The 15,375-nt window shown below is 34.0% G+C and overlaps 1 pseudogene; it reads left to right on the plus strand.

Moving 5' to 3' along the window:
* The first annotated feature begins 2,879 nt into the window (after positions 1 to 2,879).
* Positions 2,880 to 11,935, plus strand: LOC132266525 (endochitinase-like; annotated as a pseudogene).
* Positions 11,936 to 15,375: the final 3,440 nt, after the last annotated feature.

A 15,375-nucleotide genomic window follows, 5' to 3' on the forward strand; every position in this document is an offset into this window, starting at 1 on the left:
ATATATATGAATGTATGTGCCATATACGGTTCATAATTCTCCACCCATTTTTGCTCTAATTTATGTATGTATGTATATATATATGTGTGTATGTGTGTATGTGTGTGTACCCAAAAGATTTACAACTCCCTCTTGTAATCCATGTCCGATTGATTTTCTTTGCATTCAATTTCATGCGGTTGATATACATGGGTAACTGTGTGTGTATTTGTGTGATTGGCGGTGGCCCGTCGCCACGGTAATGATGGTGAAAATGTGATTGATGAGTGTGCGTGGATGTCAGTCTAGTGGCGATGGATATTTTAGTTGGTTAACACGAGTTCTATTAGTAGTTAAGTTATTTTATACACTAAATAATTTTTTAATAACTCAATACATAGTTAAAGGGGGGTAACAATGACATTTTACATATAAAAAATGGTCTGACATATTTAAAAAGTAATTTTTGGGATATGAATAAAAAACAAAACAAATGTTAATAAGGTGAGTGATAGTATTTTTAAAAAAATATTTTTAATGTGTTATTTGACCAAACAAAGTATCAGTGTTATTAACCCTATACAATATTATATCTCACAACTTGCTGTGCAATCAATTGCATCACCCGAATAACCTCGAAAATCATATAGTCTACTATTTTGAAGCCAGCCAACCATTTTTCACTTGAAGATAAGTATTTTGAAAACCTTTTATATCTCTATACATAACCTTACTAACTTGTCGTTCTTATCGAATCAAAGTATAGACATCAATCTTGAGTCTTGAAATCAAATAGACAGTTAAAATTTAATCAAACTTGTTTTAACATCAAAATTTGCCAATATATAATATTATATCTCACAACATGGACCGTTGGAATTAATATGTGTAGTACATTTATAGATAGGTACTTGAAGAAAGATCCTTCCAACAATTCATAGTACTGTGGAATCAATTGCATCATCAGTATGATCTCCCACTTGTTGCATCATCAGTAAAATGGTTGTAGCGTTGTGTTTTTCACATCTTTTGTACTCTTGCCATTTCCTCTGCCTTACTTTATTAATGCTCTTTTCTTTTTTTGTGTTTTACACATGATATGCATGATCCACTATTGTGAAGCCAGCCAACCATTCTTGTGACTTGAAGATAAATAATTTGAAAACGTTTTAAATTCAAATTCTCTCAACTTCTCCTGTCCTCCCCCACACATTTACTTTATTAACATCTCGTTCTTATCGAATTAAAATATAGATATGATCTATATTTTCAATTCCGTATTTGATGTTGAGTCTTAAAAATCAAATCAACAATTATAACTCGATCGAACTTGTTTTGACACCGAAATTTGCCAACATATAATAGGCTTAATTTTATTGGCACCCCCTCAAATTTGGCTAAATATCACATTAAAATACTTTTTAAAAAATACTATCACTTAGGTCCAAAATGACTTTTTCGTCAATGATACCGTTAAAAAAGTGTGAAAAGAAAATTTTATCTCTAATTTTTTAGTACTTTTTATTCCAAATTATCAACAATCTAAAATAACTATTTTAACTTCATTCATTCCTCTAACCTACCTGCTCCCGCCTCTCTCATGCATGCAACAAATCATTTGGAATTATTAGGCAGTGTTTTGTATATAACCTGGATATTGCTTTTTCATGGACCATGCATGTGACTGTTAGGTGGATACTATCAGGTTGCCACGAATATATATTCTTATTATTTCTAATTAAAATTGAAGAAAAAGTTTCCAAAAAAAAAAAAAAAGTTGAAGAAAAAGTATTAATTAGTCAATCCAACTTATTTTGACACCAAAATTTATAAATATATAATATTATATCTCACAACTCGGACCACTTAATTAATATGTATAGTACATTTATTGGTAGATTCTTAGTAACTTGAAGACTGGTCCTTCTAACAATTCATAACACTGTGCAATCAATTGCATCACCTCTAAAATCATATAATCCACTATTGTGAAGCCAACCAAGCAGTCTTGACTTGAAAAGACTAAATACATGTTGAAAGATTTATACCTTTAAATTATAACTCAAGTTTTTAAAGAACACGGTAACAGAGTCAAATGTGTTGAGTTCAAATTTCATCATCATCTTAATTAAAAAATTGAAAAATAAGCGTTAAAAAAAAAAAAAAAAAAGAACCGTGAGGTGACGTGTTGAAAGATATAAATATTAAAGTTACACCCAGTCCAACAGCTTAAACTTTTGGAATAAATAGTTTTTTGTTTTTTTGAAAGGTTAAATTCAATTAAGTATAGGTAGAATACAAATATATAGGCTTATATATTAAGTAAAGGTAGATGGCTGTTAACAATGCATGCCCATATACATACCCTTCTAATCTCATCTGCTTGACACATACTAAAAAAGATGGGGTTTTGGACTCTCATTCTCTTTGCCTTGATGATAAATATTTTGAAAACGTTTTTAATGTATAATCTCTCAACCTCTTGTGTCTACACACATTTATCTTATTAATGTGTTATTTTTTATCGAATCAAAGTATTGACACGATTGGTATTTTCAATTTCCCATTCAATCTTAAGTCTTAAAAATCAAATCGTCAATTACAACTCAATTGAACTTATTTTAACATCAAAATTTATCAATATATAATATTATATCTTACAACTTAGACCAATCAATTAATACAATTATAAGTATGTTCTTAGTAACTTGAAGATAGGTCCTTCCAACAATACCTCTAAAATCATATAATCCACTATTGTGAAGCCAGCCGACCATTATTGACTTGAAGACAAATATTTTGAAAACCTTTTAAATGCATATGCTCTCAGTGAGACTCAATACATGCCCTTATATATACCCTTCTAGTCACTTTGCCTTGACACATAGTAAAAATTAAAGATGAGGTTTTGGACTCTCATTCTCTTTGCCTTAGCCTCATTATTAGCTATATGCGCTGAACAATGCGGTAGACAAGCTGGGGGTGCATTATGCCCAAATGGGCTATGCTGCAGTGAAAATGGTTATTGTGGCACCACACCACCTTACTGCGCAGATGGTTGCCAGAGCCAATGCACCGGTGGTCCAACTCCAAGTCCCCCTCCCCCCACTCCAACCCCTTCCCCCTGTGCTGGCGATGACGACGACATTAGCTGCATCATCACCCCATCTCTTTTTGACCAAATGCTTGCATTATTGCATACCAGAATGATGCTAGATGTCCCAGTAATGGATTCTACCAATACGATGCTTTTTTTCATCACTGCTGCGAAATCTTTCAATGGATTTGGCACGACCGGAAATGTTGCTACACGAAAAAGGGAGCTTGTAGCATTCTTGGCTCAAACATCTCACGAAACAACAGGTTAATTAGTTTAAATCTTAACCCTCAAGTTGTTTACTATGATTAAGATTCCTAAGGTCCTGTACTTTCTTTCTTTTTTTGTTGGTTACACGTAGAGCCTAATTGTTTTTGGTGCAGGTGGGTGGCCTACTGCCCCAGGTGGTCCATATGCATGGGGATATTGCTTCATTGAGGAAGTAGGGACACCGCACTATCCCTGTGATGAGAGCTGGCCATGCAATCCCAATACAGAGTACTATGGTCGAGGACCCATCCAACTCACTCAGTATGTTAATTCGACAATGATGATCATTTTATTTTGACACCAAAAAAACACAATATTTTTAACTTTTTTTGATTTTATTTAATTTAATTTTTTTTTTTATAAAAGTTCTATGAAAACAAACTTCTTGTACTTTAATTAGTATATTACTTTATATCTACAAATAGGTCAGTTATTATATATATATATATCCACGCCAAGGCAGTACGGCAACTTCAAGGAAGGTTGAGATGTGGAATCATTTCTACTGGAATTTTTCTGTGAAATAAAAGAATGGGTGCAATCAGCATAAGTATTTGTGAAGATTTGCTTTGGAGATGACTTTAACCTTGCTTTCTTGATTATTATTATTTTTTTTCAGTAACTACAACTATGTGCAAGCGGGTGAAGCCATTAGTGAGGATCTCATAAACAACCGTAACTGGTGCCATCTGGTTTTGAATGACGCCACAGTCTAACAAACCCTCAAGCCACAATGTCATCACCGGAATATGGATACCGTCGAATGCAGACATATGAGCAAATTAGGTCCCGGGTTACGGTGTGATCACCAACATAATCAATGGTGGGCTGGAGTGTGGCCATGGTCCAGATGATAGGGTGGAAAATCGGATTGGATTCTACAAGAGGTACTGTGACATAGTTGGGTTGAGCTATATATGGGGACAACTTGGATTGCAACAATCAAAAACCTTTTAGTTTGGGGTATGGAATTGATTACAAGAGTATTAGTAACGTCTGGTACGTAAAATGATGGGATAGACCATCCTATGCAACTCTCTAAATAAAGAGAATTTGAGAACAACTACTTAACATTGTGTTCTCTACTATTCGAATTTGAAGCTTCTGTGTGAGTTTGTTTTCTACTTATTGTGTTCTCTACAATAGTATATGAATTTGAGAACTACTTATTGTGTTTTCTAGTCTGTAATGAAATCTGAGTCACTCTATGGAGCATTTGTGTGTTTTTAATTGTATTTTTATTTTAATCTATGTTATATATATATGCGCTCGCACACACACATATATATATATGCACACACATGTGAAATGCCAATGATGCCCCTCACCTAAGATGAGAAAACTTAGATAAGTTCCCGAGTTTGAAAGTTGTCCCGACTTCAAAAAATTCTAAGATCAATTCTGTCACTTATAAATGACTTAATATAATTAAAATTACATTTCTAAAATTCTCGGCTCAAGAAAATGACCAAAACAATCCACAGGACCCGCGTGGCACACAAAATAAGGTGCAAAAAATAAATAAAATAAAAATTCGAAAAAATCTATAAAAAAACTGGGACATTACAATTGTATTGATAATTGAATAAATAAAAATTAAATTCTACTCTTTGCAGCACACATATTTATAATAAAATAAAACCTAATACTAAATAAAACTAAAAACATAAAATACCTAATAGCAAAAGAAAAATAATTCTTAAAAACTAACTAAAATTAAAATTCCTATAAAAAAAATAATAAAAATTACTAACTAGATATTTTTTAATGTGTTGTTTTTATCGAATCAAAGTATTGACACAAAAAAACAATATTTTTTAATTTTATTTGATTTAATTTTTAGAAAACATTGTTCTATGAAAGCAAACTTCTTGTACTTTCATTAGTATATTACTTTATATCTACAAATAGGTCAATTATTATATACTTTGTTGATTACAAATTTTTTTTTTTCAGCAACTTCAACTATGCAAAAGCGGGTGAAGCCATTGGTGAGGATCTCATAAACAACCTGGAACTGGTAGTCAACAACTTAATCATATCATTCAAGACTACCCTTTGATTTTGGATGATGCCACAGTATAACAAACCCTCAAGCCATGATGTCATCACCGGAATATGGATACCGTCGGTATTAGATATAATAGTAAATCGGGTCCCGACTCCCGAGTTACTGTGACTTTTGTTGGGTTGAGCTATGGGGACAACTTGGATTGCAACGATCAATTGCCTTTTAGTTTGGGGTATGGAATTGATCACAAGAGTATTAGTAATATCTGAGTGCATAAAATGATGGGATAGACCATCCTATATATGCAACTATCTAAATAAAGAGAACAACTATTTATTGTGTTCTCTAGTATTGGAATTTGAAGTTTCTCTGTAAGTAAGTTTGTTTTCTACTTCTCTACTCTAGTATGAGAATTTTTTTTTTAAATTTTTTTATTTATTTATTTATTATTTTTTTTTGTTGGAAACAGGAACTCCCCTGGGCAGGGCCCCTTAGGGACCCACCCCAAGTTACAAACCTGTGCCACGCGCACCGGCCCCTCAACAGGCACAGCAGTAAATCGAGAGGAATAGATGGCTTGGGAAGAGTCAAACACCGGCCATTTCAAACCTAGCGCCAAGCTCTAACCATCACAGCTACGCCCCCGGGGGCTACTCTAGTATGAGAATTTGAGAGCAACTACTTATTGTGTTCTCTAGTGTATAATGAAATCTACTCTATGGAGCATTTGTGTATTTTTATTTTAATCAATGAACTTGTCTTCAAAATACATACCTTCTTAATGTCACTATTGTATCATCTAGTTCACTTATGTTCCCAACAAATCCAGAATACTGATTACTTTGAACTATAATATGTGGAACTAATTCTGGTGATCAAAACGAGTCGGGATCGAATTGCAATTATTGTTCATCATCAAGCCTCGGTCTAGGAAGCAAAAGTTCGACATTTTTGATTTGATAATAAACAACTATTAGACATGGTAAGTGTGTGAGAATCACTTAAAATAAGGTTACAAATTGTTTTTCTAAAATTAGGGTTTTTTAGCAGTCCAACCAGTTGGTCCTCATTATGGAACCGGTTGCTTTTTCTGTGCAAAAACATGCCTTGGAATGGCCCTTGTAATATTGTACAGTTTTTTCCTTTTCAAATAAATTCTTACCTACCCTCAAAAAAATAAAATAAAATAAAATTCCTTTCTCATGTGGTTGACATAAATGTGCAAGAAACTTGACAATGTGAGAAAATAAAGCTCGACCACGCACATGTGACACCAAAAAAAAATAAAAAATAAAAACCTTTCTCAGGTGGTTGACATTAATGTGCAAGAAACTTGACAATGTGAGAAAATAAAACTCGACCGCGCACATGGTTTTTTTTTTTATTTAGATAAAGGGTAAGCTATAATAGAAGAAGGAAGAATGTACAGAGAGCCCCCAAGTATGGGGGAACAAAAAGAACCAAAACAATACATCAACAGTACAATGAGAAACCCAAGAAGCTTTAAACCAGAGGCCTAATTGTGACGATGCTCATACATACAAAATGAGGTAAACTAATTGTGACATAATCCCATCCTTGGAGATTCCCCGAACAACATCAAATGAGTTAAATTAATCTGGGAGGATCCAAGTGTGACACCCAACAAAAGCGCAGCCATCCAAGAATATCTTCTATAAATCCTCCATTGATCCTTTTTTATTTAGCTCAACTCCACTCTTCAAAACCAGTGATGCAATTCTTGCTCTGATGCAGCTCTTGATGAGATTAATGGTATGAGGGGCACTAGATGTTTTGTTCCTGAAAGCTCTAGCATTCCTTTCAAGCCAAATGTAACAAACAGCAGCAGAGAGCAAGAGTTTGTGAATTGTGTAACCTTCCTTGCTCCAAAGAGATGAACACCAAAGAATTAGTTCTTTCCAACAATCAGGCCTAATGTAGAATCCAGCAACATTTTGAATGAAATCCCATATTGCTCGACTAAACTTGCACTTGAAGAATAGGTGATCAATTGATTCCCAATTAGAAAGGCAAAGATAACATGCATTAGTGTAATGTTTGTGTAGCATTGGCTTTGCATCAAGAGTGTAAAATCTTTCTTTGACTGCCAACCAGAAAATGTGACTGTGTTTAGGGATGCAATGCTTGAACCAGACTAACTTATGCCAAGTAAAAGACAGTGAGGGTGGATAAAAGTATTCCATAATGAGATTCTGAGAAAATCCCAAAGGTAAACTTGGAAGCCATTCAGTTGAATCAAGAACTAGTGATGGTAGGGGGATGCTTTGGAGCTGTGTAGTGAAAGATTCAAAAAGGAAAAAGGGAAAAGACTGTAGGGAGGCTGGAATTGTCCATTGTGAGTTGGATATTAGACTATCAACTTTGACACTTGTGTCAAGTTGAAGAATATCCATCTCTGATAGGCCCAACTGATCACAAATTGGACCATTTGGCAGCCAAAAGTCAATCCACATCCTAGTGTCAGTGCCAGCTCCAATTCTGTGTATGATAACCCCCCTAGCCATATCCCTTTGCTTTAATAACTTTCTCCAGAACCTTGAACTGAGAGAGGATGGTTTAAGAGTCCAAAAACTTTTGTTTTTGATGAGGTATTTATAGGTCCAATCCACCCAAATGCTGTTCTTCCTAGAGCAAAACTTCCATACGTGTTTAAGGCAAGAAACTCTATTAGCAAGGTCAATACAATTGAAACCAAGACCACCATTTAATTTAGGCCTACAAATTGCAGCCCAAGCCACTTTAGCACCACTCTTCTTCAAACCAACTCCAGACCAATAGAAGCATCTTAAAATCTAATTAACCTGCTCAATGACTCTCATAAGGAGAATGAAAGCTTGAGACCAATAAGTTTGGATGGAGTGAAGAATGGATTTAATAAAAATAGCCCTTCCTGCATAGGAGAGGAATCTTGAGGTCCAAGTTGAGATTCTAGGTGTGATCGATTTTATGGACTAGAGATTGACAGTCTGTGGCATTGATTGCATAAGAGGTCAAAGGTAATCCTAGGTATGTGATTGGTAGAACCCCAGCACCAAATTGTAGAAGTGAGAGAATAGCTACTCTGGTATGGCTATTAACTCTAGAGAAGAAAACTTGACTCTTTGCACAATTAATAAAGAGACCAGAGAACTGAAGGAAATTAGTTAGGGCAGAATGTAACACATTGACAGAGGCAAGATTTCCTAAGGAGAAGAGAAGCAAATCATCAGCAAAAGCAAGGTGACTAATGTTCAACTTACTATACCTCCAATGGAACATAAAATAACAGCTTGATGAAATTACATTTTCAAGAGATAAGGATAAGACTTCCATAGCAAGAACAAACAACAATGGAGAGATGGGGTCACCTTGTCTAACCCCTCTCTTTCACTTGAAAAAACCAAAGAGCTCCCCATTGAGTGAGATAGAATAAGAAGGAGTGGAGATACATTGTGCAATCCAATTAATATATTGTAATGGAAAACCAAACTGGTGGAGAGTGTCAAGGATGAATTGCCAATGCAGTGAATCAAAGGCCTTCCTAAGGTCAATTTTCAATGTACAACAAGGTGGGTGGTTGGATCTATGGTACCCATTGAGAAGTTCATGGGCTAAAATGATATTGTCTGTAATATGCCTACCTTTTATGAATGCAGTGTGTGCAGGTTGATGATAGAAGGTAGGGCCAAGTTAAGTTTGTTTGCAATTAGCTTGGAAATGCATTTGTAGCTAAGATTGCAGCAAGAGATAGGCCTAAAGTCACTCACTGTGGAAGGGTTTTGAACTTTTGGCACAAGGGCAATATAGGAACAGTTGATTTCAGAAAGCATTCTCCCAGAGATGAAAAAATCCTTAATTGCATTAATGATGTCTTGACCAATAATTGGCCAAGCATGGATGAAGAAACATGAGTTAAAGCCATCAGGTCCGGGGCTTTTATAAGGGTTAAAAGAGAGAATGCAATCCCTGATTTCACATCTTTTGTACTCTTCCCAGTTTACTCTGTCTTACTTTATTAATGCTCTTTTCTTTTCTTTTCTTTTTTTGTCTTTTACACATGATATGCATGGTCCACTATTGTGAAGATAGCCAACCATAAACTGCTAGTTGTGTTTGTTTATCAGCCGTAAATTGCTTTTAGCTATATACAATATTGAATAAGATTCGAACTCATTTGTTTATACATATGTTTGGAAGGAGAATATAAAAGAGAGACTAAATTACATTGTTTTTTTACAGTGGCTCTCCCCAAAATTGCATCTTGTAAGTTTAAAATTCAGGAAAGGATGGAGGCAAAAGATGTAGAGCTTTTTTTATTATATATATATATATTTTTTTCTGACAAAACCACTTATAGAAAAGAGCAACACAATCACCACTAATTGATACAAAAGGAAGTGTATGGGAGACGCTTTACTACCCTGATCACATAATACAAAAAGTGCGTTACAAGCTCCACGTGAGTTCCAGCGCCAAAAAAATTAATAATGATTGAGGTCTGAAACAGATTTTGAAGCCACCTGTGCACATGGCCTACCATTTCGCACAAGGCGTGGACTTTTCTTAGTTTAGACCTATCAGCAAAATAAGTAACATTTATAAGGTCAACAAGAAAAAAATGAACTATCCTTAAGAGAACCCCATCTGTAAAGATAAGACTCCTGTCATTTTGAATAGGAGGGTTTATTAATATGAACACGCCCATACACCATCATCAGTCACGAAACGAAGCTAAGAGAGGTAGATTTGGCAGCTAGGTATTAGTGCTCTTTTATTTAATTTTTTTTGTCTTTTACACTTGATATGCATGGTCCTCTACTATGAATATTTGTCTTGACTTGAAGACAAATATTTTGAAAACGTTTTAAATACATGTTCTCTGAACTTCCCCTGTTCTCCACAAATATGTAATCGTGTCGTTCTTATGCAATCAAAATATATATATGATTCATATCTTCAATTCGAGAACCCATTCAACTCACTCAGTATGTCTCCAAGTTCTCTAGCTAGCCTGGCACATTAATTCGACAATGATGATCATTTTATTTTGACACAAAAAAAAAAAAAAAAAAAAAAACACAATATTTTTTGTACTTTCATTAATATATTACTTTATATCCACAAATAGGTCACTTATGCTAGAAATTTGGTGTGAATGAAAATTGTTAATCAAGGAGTTTGTAATTGAAGTGGTGCCACCATAACTTTTGCCACATTAATAACCCATGAATCTGATTATTCACGTAGAGTGTTTCTGTAATAAGAGTTTCCAAATTACAGCAAATTATTGACACGTGATTCAACGTAATTGAGAATGGGTTGGAAAGTAAGATAGCATGCATGATGACTATATTTGTGAGTTTGGATTATAAACGTTGACAAAACATAACATTTTGTGTATATTGTAGCAATGTGAATATAGTCGTACATTGAACCATTACAACCCCTTGAAACATTGCATCCAATAGACGTGTATGATGAATGAAATTCAGTTATTGATTAGTTAATCAGGTGCAATGGTTGGTGAACTGACACACCCAATAACCAAGAGACACCAGTTTGTTTTTAAATACCCACATTGGTTGCAGAATTCAATTGTTCAATTCTCTGATTCTTCTCTCTCTCCCTATACTTGAACCCAACCCAAGTGGGTTCAAATCACAAGTTAAGTGGTCCGAGCCACTTAGACTATAATATAATTTCACCGAGTGATTTTAAAATTGGTCCGAGCCATTTGGTTTGAGTTGCACCAATTTTATCTTTTTTATAGTATAGATGTATTTTTTAAGTCAGACGGAGGAGGTTCGTCGTATCCACGAGTTTGTAGTATATTACTAATGGATGTAGATCGTTATATCTGGGAGATAAGTGTCATAGAGTCCGTCAGCACCATGTGAGGTGTAAATTGTCTTAAGAACATAGTATTCAATACTAGCTTTGGTCCAAATTCTTTATTTATTATTTATTATTCTATTGTTTTAATTTACATATGTAATTAAATATCGAATTGCATATTTAATTTATTAATTTTTTAACATATTATTAATTATCTCATGACATATTAGTATAAAGGTTATTATATCTTAAATGTCACGAAGCATATATATTTTCCAACAAGTTTTTATATATTAGCCGGAAGGTTGGAGATGTGGAATCAATTCCTAGTAAATGACGTGAAATAGTCATTACTACTTGATTTTTTCTGTGAATTAAAAGAATGGATGGCAAGTATATGTGAAGATTAACTTTGGAGATGAGTTTAACCTTGCTTGATTTTTTTTTTTTCAGCAACTACAACTATGCACAAGCCACTGAAGGCATTGGTGAGGGTCTCATAAACAACCCGGAACCGGTAGCCAACAACGCAATCATATCATTCAAGACTGACATCTGGTTTTGGATGACGCCACAGTATAACAAACCCTCAAGCCACGATGTCATCACCGGAATATGGATACCGTCGAATACAGACATATCAGCAAATCAGGTCCCGGGTTACTGTGTGGATCACCAACATAATCAATGGTGGGCTGGAGTGTGGCCATGGTCCAGCTGATAGGGTGGAAAATCGGATTGGATTCTACAAGAGGTACTGTGACATAGTTGGCTTGAGCTATAGGGACAACTTGGATTGCAACAATCAAACGCCTTTTAGTTTGGGGTATGAAATTGATTACAAGAGTATTAGTAATGTCTGGTACGTAAAATGATGGGATAGACCATCCTATATATGCAACTATCTAAATAAAGAGATTTTGAGAACAACTACTTATATATTGTGTTCTCTAGTCTGTAATGAAATCTACTCTATATATGGAGCATTTGTGTATTTTTATTTTAATCTATGAACTTGTCTTCAAAATACATACCTTCTTAATGTCACTGTTGTATCATCTAGTTCACTTATGTTCCCAACGAATCCAGAATACAGATTCATTTGAACTACATGCTAATACGTGGAGCTAATTCTTCTTCCTTCACCAAATTTCTAAGGAAAGAATGATTGAACTGCTCTCTTTAACTTCTTGGACATTGCTTTCCTGATTTATATTTTGAACTATTGAGAAATAAAACACTCTCTCCCTCAACTTTATTGTGAAGGGAATATAGCATTGCAATTTCATAATACAAACAAAATAAAAATAAAAAATCATGAGTGTCAAAGGTTGGGGCAAGAACAAACAAGATGGGGGTTCCATATCCAACCATCTTCTTGGATTGAGTTAATCACGTGGGCCTCTCATCTCTGGAAGGGCAACTCTGAATTCCATAGCAACTCAGTTTCCAAAATAAGTTTGGTTACTCTGGTTTACAAAGTTTGGACGGAGCGTAATAGGAGGATTTTTCAGGAGAAGCATCTCTCAGCCAATTCGGTTTTACATCTCACTTTGGAATCCACTCGATCCAAACTACTGCATTCATCAATCACTGATTCATACAATGCTCGAAGAGTGGCTGTTGAATGGGAGCGCTCACTGAAGGGATTGCTAGACCTCCGGCCAAACCACCTGACCACAGGAATTGAAGCTTCAAGCTCGCACTAGGGTTTGAGCTCCATGTTCACCAGATTGCAAGGAAGCCTATAACGGTCATATAATGAACATTTGAATGCAGTCCTTGGGCTGGGTGTAATTGGGTTGTGGGCTTAATATACACTTGGTCCGGTTGCTGTTTGGGCCAGGCTGCACTTTCTGGGCTGTAATTTTGTTCATATATATCTATAAATTGAAATTTTAACTTCAAAAAAAAAAAAAAAATTAATAATAATAATAAAAGACCAAATATAACTTTCAAAAAAAATAATAATCATATTATTAACTTTCAAAAAAAAAAAAAAAAGAAAAAAAAGATCAAATATGATAGTGAGGCAAAACCATTTCTCCATATATCCCGGTTCACCTCATTAACTAGAAAATATGAGTTACTTGTAGAAGAGTAATGCTATTGTTTGACCACAAAAAATTAGTCCATTCCAAGTGGAAGTGCGGGCGTGCCAGGATTCGCGGAGAATCCAATTAAATTACACTGATCTTCTTTGTTGTAATACATTTCCATCCTTGTATAGATATTGCATTTTATGGCAATAACCATGTATTTTAGGACTAGAATTGGAATTTAAAAGTTGTAAAATTGCTAACATCAGTATTTTTCATCATTGATCATGTTAAACGTTATCGGGTTAAAAAATGTAACCTCATTTAATTGGTCAGTGGCAAGTCAACAAGATAATGTTTACCTTAAAACTGCCTTTTTCTTAAATTAGAAAATGTAACCTCATTTAAACATGTAACCTCATTTAAACGGACACGGGTATGACATGACACGGATACAGTGACATGACAAATTTTAAAAAAATAAAACACATACACGACCGGAGTACGCCTATAAAATTGTATATATATATATTCAAAATCCATAATATCATAAATCTAACCTCCCCCACAAAAATACTGCAATAAAATAAATACATTAATTAAGAACAAAACAAAGTTATCAACAACTTTACTGTTTACATTTTACGCACATCCACAAATATAATTGTTCTGATTTCTCTATTTTTCTTGCTACGATCTAAAAGTTTATTTAATTTCAGTACTGAAATGAATGAATCAAATAAAAAAAATAAACATAATGGAATCATAAAATTTAATAAAAGTAGAAGTTCAGAATTTCAGACAAAAGAGTCAAAAGAGTTAAACTTCTAAAATTATATTAGGTACCCCATTTTTCGTTTACAAAATTACAAAATATACCCCGCCGTATCTGGTACGTGTCCCCTGCGTGCCCCTGTCATGTCCTCCGCATATCCCCGCGTGTCCGTGCTGTGTCCACCCTGTGTCTAATAAAAAATAATTTCTGTACACTTCACAAAAGTGTCGAACACGTGTCCCAGCTTCCAGCTTCGGACACGCGTGTCCATGTCGAATACGTGTCCGACATTGGTACGAGATCTTAGGAGGGGTGTTCATGCTTCATGGCCTAACACTAAATAAAAATAAAAACATAAAATACCTAATAACAAAAGAAAAATAATTCCTAGAAACTAACTAAAATTAAAATTTGTATAAAAAAAAATATAATATATATATATATATATATAAGTAAAATTACTAGCTAGATAAAATTATCTTACATTACTTTCTCCTACTTTTCTGGCAAAGAGTTGGTGGCTACTTAGTGGGCTATTGGAGTCACATGGTGCAGTTTAAGACAAGGAAACGAGTTGCCACTCTTGGATGATATAATCTCTCTATCACACACATTTATTTAGAATACATAGATGTGTAGGAATTTTAGTTTATTTTTTTATTTTTTATGTGGAGGCATAATTGTTGGTACATAGCAATGACAAATGCATAAAAGATGCATATAAGACAGGACAAGTTGTGGGATTTCTAAATATATCTACGTGGAAACTAATTACCGCCAGCTGATATATCTACGTAGAAGGTAACAATTAATGCTATTTTTGAAATTCTAGGAATATAAAGAAATGATAAAAAAAAAACAAAAAAAAACAAAAAAAAAAATAGGAAAAACCCAGAAGAAACAATAGTGTATGTTTTTAACACTCACTCAATTAGAGATTTGGCAAGGGTAAAAGTAAATTTCTTTTTTAGAAGTTTTGAAAAGGTAGAATTAAAAAATCAAATAAAAAAAGTATGAAATAAAAACATAATTTATTAGTTTCAATTCAATTCATGTTCATGAACAAGTAATTGATTAGTGAAGTCAAATCCGTATACTGTTTGGCGGTTCTGTTTGTATAAACTATAATGAGATTACACAAGTTTGATTATATAAGATTGTGATCAAACAACTTGCCTTGAACACATTTTAAAAATAATTTTATAATTTTGACAAGTCCTTATTTTTAGATAATGGAGTAATGAAAATACTTCTTCAATTTTTCTTTTTTTGCTTTCATGGATAGATTTCTTTCTTGGCCTACCAAAATAAATTAAAAAAAAAAAAATCTTTCCACTCCGCTGTTTTGATGGATATTTCATTCTTTTGA

The sequence above is a fragment of the Cornus florida genome, unplaced genomic scaffold (assembly GCF_030987335.1).
Source record: "Cornus florida cultivar Cherokee Brave unplaced genomic scaffold, ASM3098733v1 CherokeeBrave_3.0.0_Hap2_Chr07, whole genome shotgun sequence".
In the NCBI taxonomy this organism is placed as follows: Eukaryota; Viridiplantae; Streptophyta; class Magnoliopsida; order Cornales; family Cornaceae; genus Cornus; species Cornus florida.